The sequence below is a fragment of the Olea europaea genome, chromosome 13 (genome assembly GCF_002742605.1).
Source record: "Olea europaea var. sylvestris chromosome 13, O_europaea_v1, whole genome shotgun sequence".
Classification (NCBI taxonomy): domain Eukaryota; kingdom Viridiplantae; phylum Streptophyta; class Magnoliopsida; order Lamiales; family Oleaceae; genus Olea; species Olea europaea.
In genome coordinates this window covers 14,732,103-14,741,756 of record NC_036249.1, presented here as the reverse complement: position 1 = coordinate 14,741,756, position 9,654 = coordinate 14,732,103, and the positions used below count along the sequence as shown (strand labels likewise).

Genomic DNA, 9,654 nt, shown 5'->3' with positions numbered 1-9,654 from the left:
CAGAAGGCGTTCGATGATTGGTTCAAATCCCTTAAGTCCGAGTAAGTATTTTATGATGTTGCTACTATTTTTTTGTATCTTTGGTAACTGTTTTTTCATTTTTCAGAGATAGTTATACCATCGGCTGTATGACCGTGCCCAATGCTAAAAAGTGGTTTGAAGATGTACTGACGACCTCAGCTTGGCTCGCTGATGATGTAAGTTTTTTGAGTTTCCGTTTATTATATTTATACAAGTTGTTGGTTCATTTACTTAAATGACTCTATCTTTTTTGTTGGTGTTTTTTTGTTTCAGCATATCGACTTGGCTATGGAATTGTTACGCGATCGGGCGCGGAGATACCCGAGATCTTATGACAATCCTACTCGAGTTATCTTGAGCGCTGAGTTCGTTCATGTCGTAGATATTGAGCATCAGGAGCTCCTAAGCAAGGGGAATGATTATGTTCTGTCTGAGTACATGCTGGAGTGGGTGATTAGACTACAGTTGAGGTGCGGAAAGCCGTGGACGGATTGTACACATATGTACATTCCAGTAATCGCGAACTCACACTGTTTTTCGGTGGAGATCGTATTTGCTGATTCCACCATATATGTGTACGACTCTGATCATAGCTGTCTGACACAAAGTCTACTGGAGCCATTGGCTGTGATCGTGCCCATGATGGCTAGTCATGCGATGATTCGAGTAAATGATAGATTAGCCATTGTGCGAAACACGACGACGGCGAGACAAGAAAGATCGTAAGGATTTACAACTTTTAAATTTTCAGATTTAATTTTCAATTATATGTTATGGAACTAATATCTTCTACTTCGGTTGCAAGGGTGACTGTGGCTTATTTGCAATCAAGTACATAGAGTTCTTGAGCATTGGTCGCAATGTTGATACAATAAATCAGTCTTGGATTGATATGTGGAGGCATAAATTAGCTTGCGACTTGTATGAATATAACTGTGATCCTTAGGAAATTGTAAATTATTTTATTAAAATGTAAATGTTGTTTACATCAGTAGGATTCGTGTTGTACTGAAAGAAATAAATAATCAAAATAGAGTATATTGTATGATATTATTTTGAAAATTTAAATGATAATCGGGAATTAAATGGACTAAATCGAATGCAATTGGAAAAAAATGACCGATTCATATAATATTTGGTTCGAAAAAAGCTTTAAAAATTTTGGGGACCTAATTGCAACATTTTAATAGTTGATTCGAAACATAAAACGATAATCGAGAATTAAGATAATTAATTAAAGAAATAGTGAAACGAAAAATGGAATAAATATTATTATTTTTATTCAAATAAATAATCGAAATAAATAATATACATAATTAACGAAATATTTAAAGAATAAATTAAAAAACAATATTTTTTTTTACTTAAATAATTAAGATAATTACTTAAAGAAATAGTAAAAGAAAAAATCGAATAAATATTATTCAAATAAACAATCGAAATAGAGTAATTAAATATGAAATAAATAATATACATAATTAACGAAATATGTAACGAATAAATTAAATTGAATAATATTTTTTTTACTTAACCAATTAAGATAATTAATTAAAGAAATAGTGAAACGAAAAATGGAATAAATATTATTATTTTTATTCAAATAAATAATCGAAATAAATAATATACATAATTAACGAAATATGTAACGAATAAATTAAATTGAATAATATTTTTTTACTTAACCAATTAAGATAATTAATTAAAGAAATAGTGAAACGAAAAATGGAATAAATATTATTATTTTTATTCAAATAAATAATCGAAATAAATAATATACATAATTAACGAAATATGTAACGAATAAATTAAATTGAATAATATTTTTTTACTTAACCAATTAAGATAATTAATTAAAGAAATAGTGAAACGAAAAATGGAATAAATATTATTATTTTTATTCAAATAAATAATCGAAATAAATAATATACATAATTAACGAAATATGTAATGAATAAATTAAATTGAATAATATTTTTTTTACTTAACCAATTAAAATAATTACTTAAAGAAATAGTAAAAGGAAAAATTGAATAACTATTATTCAAATAAATAATCGAAATAGAGTAATTAAATATGAAATAAATAATATACATAATTAACGAAATATGTAACGAATAAATTAAATTGAATAATATTTTTTTTACTTAACCAATTAAAATAATTACTTAAAGAAATAGTAAAAGGAAAAATCGAATAAATATTATTCAAATATGAAATAAATAAAACACATGATTAACGAAATATTTTTTTTACCTACCCAATTAAGATAATTAATTAAAGAAATAGTAATCTCTCCATATTGTTAGTTAATATATATCGTTGTCTCACTTATTTTAAAAGAAAACAAACAAATACATGACACATAGAAAATACATATGACAAATGTGATAAAAATAAAAAGAGTAATTAAACAATGTGATAAAGATTACATCCGATTTAAATTCAGAAAATCACAAACACATGACAAATAGAGAATACATATTATTTATATAGATACTACACATCCGTCGAGTCATTGTTTAGTGGGATCTGGCTTGTACAAGATGGACGTGTATGTCTTGTAGCGCCGCACCTCCTGCACTTACGCGGTTGTGGAAACTCTCTTGTAGATGGTATTCTAGACGTTCGTCTATGACCAGGAGTACGCGGTGGAGCTTCAGGTAGCAACAAATTATTAAGTGCTACAATATAATCAGGAACTTCCCACTCGGCTTCATTTGGTAGAGAAAATATAGTTTCGGCATACGCTGCTCTCCAAAAATCAGTCATATAATAATGACTGCACAAGCTGTGTGGTGGAAATCCTCTATACATAGCCACCGCGACAGCATGTGCACATGGAAAACTTTCCAACTGAAATTTTCTACACGTGCAGGTATTGTCATTCAAGTCTACAATGTATCCAACATTACGCCCGCATCTCACGGAGAAGCGAAATTGATCTAGTGGTTCCACAAATAGAGCTTTTACCACTTCCAGAGTTTTGAATAGTCGATCTTCCTGTGCCGGAGCTAGCACACTCGTGCAATTTTGGGATTCTTCACGTCGGTCATAAAACCACTGTTGCAACTTGCTGCGAATATGTTCAATCATTGCGAGAATCGGTAACTCTCGATCCTTCTTGAATAATGCATTCAGCGACTCTGCGTTATTCGACGTCATCATGTTGTATCGACGTCCTAGAAAATGTGATCGTGCCCAATGTTCGACCCCCATATCTGATAGATATTCCCATGCACTTTCTGATTTATGTTCAATTTCGCCCATGAACTTTGTAAACTCTTCAAAGCTGTAAGCTTCTGCAGCTCTCCTAAACAATGCAACGATGCCACTGCCCCGGTACCTAGTCTTTAGATTGCCCTGAATGTGGTACATGCAATAACCATGATGTGCTTCTAGAAAAACTTCGGCTATACCATTTATTATTGACTGCCCCCAGTCAGTCACAAATGCAAGGTTCTCGATGTTCCCAATTACTTCTCTCAACTTCGTGAAGAACCAACGCATTGCTAGATCATTCTCTCCATCGACAATGCCAAATGCAAGAGGGTAAATTTGGATATTGGCATCTTGAAAAGTAGCAATAATCAACTTTCCTTCATATCTAGATCTTAGGGTTGTACCATCAACTAGAATTAGAGGTCGCATCGCATTTCGAAAACCTCTAATGCATTGTCCAAGAGCCATAAAAAAATACTTGAAGCGATTATGCCCATCGGTTGAGTCAGAATTAGTTCTCACCATGTTGTGGCAATACCTGGCCAATTTGGCATAACTCTCCTCTGTCGAACCCATTAAATCTTCCAATGCACATTCTTTAGCCTTCCAGGCCTTCTGGTAACTCATAACCACCCCATACTCTCGACGGACGTCGTTGATGATATCTGTAGGTCTGTAAATCGTCCGTGGATCCTGAAACTTGTGCATTATCTGTCGACCAATAAACCATGATCGAGCTTGCCTGTGATCATTTTGACGAATATCCACTTCACAAGTATGTTCCCGCGCATACTTACAAACAACAAAGAACTCATTTGTGTCCATCTTTGTCGCACTCAAACGCCAACTGCAATTGTTGTCCACACAAATAATTGTGTATGTAGACTTGTTTGATTTTTTTACCTTAAACTCAAAATTATGTTTCATTGCAATTCGGTGCGCGGCTTCTTGCAAATCTCTTTTCGTGTCAAACAATTGATCGACATGTAAATTTTCATCATTAGGAACTACACGCGAACAATTAGAAGACCGTGTACTCGGCCCAGCATGTGAGCTCCCACCAGACTCATGTCTCTGTCTGGATAAAGCAATCAAATCCTGATTTATAAATGGCCTTTCATCCTCGTTGTCTTGAACTTCCTCGTAAATCCTTCGTGTTCACCCTCGATGACATTTTTCTTCAACAAACTTACGCAAATAGGAGTCGGGAAATTCGTCGAAATAACAGATTGGGACACACGCTTTTGCCATATCTGCATTACGAATTAAAAATATCAGAACAAATTATCAGAAATAAAATTATCAGAATCGAGGGGCGGGGGAGTCTGCAAACGGACGGTCGGGACGGTCCGGACCGTCGTTAAATCCGGCGTTCCGGCGTCTGATCGGTGCCGGCCTGAACTTTGGCTCTAATATTATTTTTTCTACCATTTAAAAAATATATACGACTTCAATAAAAATAAAATTAAATACTACGAAAAGATACTTACCGAATTGAAGTACTGAAATTTAACTAAATTTTTCTGTTGAAGTTGATAACTGATAAGTTTATGAAATTTTGAGGTTGAAGTGGATGAAAAATGAAAGAGTTTTTATCGTGTTAGAGTAAACTGATGAAAAGACTGACTTCGTTTTCAAATTTCAATTGAGACTTGTTTGGATTTTTATTTGTAACTTAAGGATATTTTTGTCTTTTTACCATATTTCTATTTTTGTAATTATATAACTCATTTAAGGGCCTTTTTGTCTTTTACACAAGAAATGGCTATTGTGGTGAATGTTAGATTTTTATGGTTAAAATGGAAAATGGTTGGTTTGACAAAGCCAAACTTAAAAGTACCCCGATTTGTTAATTAATATATTATTATTTTATAAATACATTATAAAATTAAATTAATACACACCTACCCACCCACTCGAAACCCTAATCTCCTTCGTATTTCCTCACTTTATCTCTCATCCCCCATTTCACTTCTCTCTCTCTCTCAACGGAAGGAAGTTTCACCGAGGCCATACCAACGGCGAGGCTGCAACTGCATCTAGCTATGACTTTTACACGGCCTGAGTGGCTGCAGTCCCGATCGATATGCACGGGAATCTGTACCCCCATCGATTGCTGTGAGTGATTACAGTACCGATCAATATGCATGGGATTATGCAACATCCAATTATCTGGATTTATAGCGCACGACTGATGAGCACATCTACAGCGATGAGATTTGCAGCGGTGCATCGCCATCGGTGGTGTTGCAATTTTTGATTTTTTTTAATTAGATCTATTTATTTTGAGTGTTTTTTTTTTTTTTTTTTTTGCAAATAATGTTTGCGGTTGAGTAGATGGCGGTATTAATGCAGTTGGTGGTTTACGCTGGTGCAGGCGATTGTGTTGGTAGAGATAGTGCAATTGTTGTGATAGTATTTGGTAATGGTGTTGGTTTTCATAGTCGTTGTTGAGCTCATGTGTGGCTGTGGTACTGTTGGAGGGCAAGGATGAGGTAGTGGTCACAATTGGTGATGATGATGGTGATAGTCGTAGCAATTATGGAGGTGGTCTAGCAGTGTAACGCTGTGGGTGTGGCGGTGGTGTGGCGGTGAGTTTTGTGATGCTGAGGAACGTGGTGGTAGTGGTTTTGTGATGTCGTGATTGTGGCGGTGGTGCAGTGAGTTCTGTGATGCCGTGGGTGTGATGGTGGTGCGGTGAGTTCTGTGATGCTGTGAGTGTGGCGGTCGGTGGTGGTTTTGTAATGCTATGGGTATGGCGTTCTAGCACGCGAAAGTTTTAGTGGCGTTACAACTGAGGATGATGGTAAGGTGGTGGTTACAAGTGTCAGTAGCGATCATGAATGATTTGATTGACTGTGACCATTAAATTGATTAATCGTGACCAATAAATAACATATGACCAATAAAAAAGATAAGTTGTGACCTAAAATTTTGTTAATTTGTGACCAAAAAGTTTATATTTTTTTTACTATATCATAAATTATGACTTTTAAAATTTGTGATTTGTGACTGATAAATAAATTGTGGCTTAAATTTATTTGTGACCGATGAACAGGTTGTAACTTACGAAATTTTTGATCAATGATGGTTAAATAATTTGTGACCTATAAAATTTTTTTATTTGTGATCGAAAAAAATATGTGTCCTATAAATTTTTTTATTTGTGATCGATAAATAAGTTGTGACTAAAAATTGATTAGAGACTAATTAATTTTTGATTTGTGACTGATAAATAAACTATGACCTATAGTATTTTTAAATTGTGACTATAAAATAATTTGTGACATAAATTTTTTTATTTGTGACCAAAAAATAATAAATGACTAATTAAATTATTAACTTGTGATCAAATTATATAGATCTGTGATCTAAATATATGTAATTAATTAATTAAATCATAAATATATTTTAATAAAAATTTAATTTTTAAAATTTGAAACTTGTTTTCTTAATTTTAAAATGTATGACACTTAATTTCTTACTTATGAAATTTCCTCCCAATTATTATTTGCTTCACTCCTGTTGGGCTTATAGAGTGTGGTGAGTTTTGACATAAAGTGCGTTTATTAAGATCACCTGTGTGCGCTCTACCATTAGAATTGGAAGGAACCGGAGAGAACATGATTAGGGAGGATCTGCTTTGCGAAACTAGCCCCAATTTTTCCCCTTTCTTTTCAACCCTAAATTATCTTTAATCGGAAAAATTTGACCCTAATTTTCCCAAATCCCCGGTTCTTGCACCACTGTATTGTATGCCTGTTTCTGCCTTTTTTTTTCGCTGTTATTGTTGAAACGAGGGATATTTTGGGATTACCCAAAACTGCATTACCAATACAAGAAAAGAAATCCAAACCTCCCAAAGAAACTCAGAAAACCAGATGGAATTTCTCGCGAGTTGCGTTCTTTTACGTTTTCTTATGCGCATCTATGAAACTTGTTGGGTGCGATTTTAATTGTGGGAGATATTGTAGGTTTATGCACTTACGGGGGGATTGGCACCTCTTATGCCTTCCGTTGATGTGAATCAATTGAAACGAAAAGCGCAATCTAAGAATGAGAAGGTTTGTGTGATATGTATATTTAAATGCATTCAGGTAATGGTTATTGTTAAGTTTCTTTTTTCTGCAGATTACATGGTAATGACTTCCTTTTACGAATTCTGCTAGGAAGGACAAGTTGCAGCTTTAACATTGGGTATGTTCCATGCAATTGTAGGATCATTTATGGAATTTTTAGATATGCAATCCTTAACAATATTTTGAGCTCTTACATTTGTAGGTTAGAGTTGTAAATGGTGTTCCACCTTCAGGTGATTATTCATTTGCAAAAGTATAACAAGGTACTCCAACAACACATATCGGCCTATGAGAGGATCATACTTATATTCATTCAGAACTTGCATCTCATCTCATCTCTATTTCTAGTTATTGAAGCTTGTTATTTTATTTGCTTTAATGCAGTTCATTGACGTGATCAAGTACACTGATGAGGAGTACAAGAAGTACCTGGTGGATCCTGTATGCATTCAGAATTTGAAATTTGCTATTAGGGTGGTCATGGGATTTCTATTGATTAAATTTTAGAGTGAAATAAAGGACACGGAATATGTTTGTGGGATTTATGTTGCAACTCGAGAAAGACTTTCTGCATGACAATTGCATATGGAAGTGATTTATTTTTTAATGTCACTGAAACATGTCACTGGATTGAAAACATGACCCAATATGATAGACCCTGCTGCACTGTTTGTAGTAATTGTCCTAGCAATTTTTGACAACCCTACTTTGAAAATGATTCATTTTGGACTTGAATTTGTACTTGTCACTAGATTTAAAGTAGCATCTGCTGGGATATTGGTCCATATGATCACTCGCTTAGAGTTATTGTACTAAATGTTCTAGCTTTCTCAGTTTTTATCTTATGCTAATCCCTTTCATGTGTCATCACATGTCTCAGCTCCTTACTTCTCTGTTTTCTGTCAATAAGCATAGACCAAGGAAGAGACGGATCAATTGTTTGATATGTGTGAATGGTTTGATCTCCGCTTCATTGTGATTGCCAATAGATTTCCATCATCAAAAAACTGTGGAAGAACTGAAGAATCGTTTTTCATCATCAACCGGTTGGTTTCGGTTGGGTCAATCGGTTTGTACGGTTTGAATTGATTTTTGCCCGGGCTTTTCTGATACAAACGCGCCAATCAACTTCAAACATACGCAATTGCCACTCCATGAGCAAGGATGCATTTACTGCGCATGTTAAGCTATGTCCTTCGCACGCCATCCCGCCATATTTGTACTTCCTCAACTGTTTCTTTAAACCAAAAGATTAATGGCTACATACGTAACGGAAATTTAAATGAGGCGCATAAATTGTTCGACCAAAATCCCAACTCAAGAAACGTTATCTCGTGGAACTCAATGATCAATGGGTACATCAAAATCCACCAAATGCAACAAGCCCAGAAACTATTTGATGAAATGCCCCAAAGAGACGTTGTCTCATGGAACACTATGCTTTCAGGATTTCGAGATGCACAAAAACCGCAAAAGGCACACCAGCATTTCCTAGAAATGATGAGAAAAGGGCCGAGACCCAAAGAGCTCACCTTTGCTGTACTTGTTAGTGCTTTCTTGAATACGAAGTTTGATGTCTTAATCCAACAACTTCATTGTCTTGTTATATGCTCAGGGCTTAATCTGAATGTGTTTCTTGGGTCTACTTTAATGAGGGGTTATATTGCTTTTGGTGATTGTGAGGGTTTCTGTAGAGTATTTGATGAGATTTTAGAGAAAGATGTGGCTCCCTGGAATGTGTTACTTTTGGGTTATATGGAATTTGGGTTGATAAATGAAGCTCAGAGGGCTTTTAACACGATGCCTGAGAAAAACACATATTCTTGGAGTACTTTGATTAATGGATATGCTAAAAATAAAAAAGTTAATGAAGCGCGAGAAGCTATTGATAAGCTGAGGAAAAAGGACGTCATTTTATGGACTGCGATGATAAAAGGGTATGTGCAGGGTGAAAAGTTTGTAGAGGCTTTGGAGCTGTTTCTCTTGATGATGAACTCAGGGACTCGACCTAACCATTATAGACCTAACCATTATACTTTTCAAGTGTATTAGATGCTTGCACTGGCTGCTCTTCCCTTGTCATGGGTAATAAAGTTCATACATGTATCTTAAAGTTTGGATGTCCGCTTGATGTGATTCTAGCAACCTCCCTTGTCGACATGTATGCAAAATGTGGGGACATAGATGCATCGTGTGAGATGTTTGAGTCAATGTTGACAAAGAATTTGGTGTCATAGAATTCAATTATAGGAGGTTATGCAAAACATGGTGTCAAGGACCGCAGCTTTACTTAGCCCCTTGACACTATCGCAGCCGCAGTTTGCCCAACTTCGGC

At 35.0% G+C, this 9,654-nt stretch overlaps 2 long non-coding RNA genes across 4 annotated transcripts; both read left to right on the top strand.

Moving 5' to 3' along the window:
• On the top strand, nt 1–358 carry LOC111408232. The gene is made up of 3 exons (XR_002705307.1): nt 1–41; nt 107–197; nt 295–358. It is a non-coding gene; the product is annotated as an uncharacterized LOC111408232 (long non-coding RNA).
• A 6,441-nt stretch (nt 359–6,799) lies between these two features.
• On the top strand, nt 6,800–9,654 carry LOC111407694. 3 transcript variants are annotated; one of them, XR_002705155.1, is made up of 5 exons: nt 6,800–7,304; nt 7,372–7,437; nt 7,522–7,582; nt 7,704–7,760; nt 8,200–9,654. It is a non-coding gene; the product is annotated as an uncharacterized LOC111407694 (long non-coding RNA). The 3 variants fall into 3 exon arrangements; XR_002705154.1 differs by lacking the exon at nt 8,200–9,654 and having other exon boundaries at nt 6,806–7,137; nt 7,215–7,304; nt 7,704–8,186; XR_002705153.1 differs by lacking the exon at nt 8,200–9,654 and having other exon boundaries at nt 6,806–7,304; nt 7,704–8,186.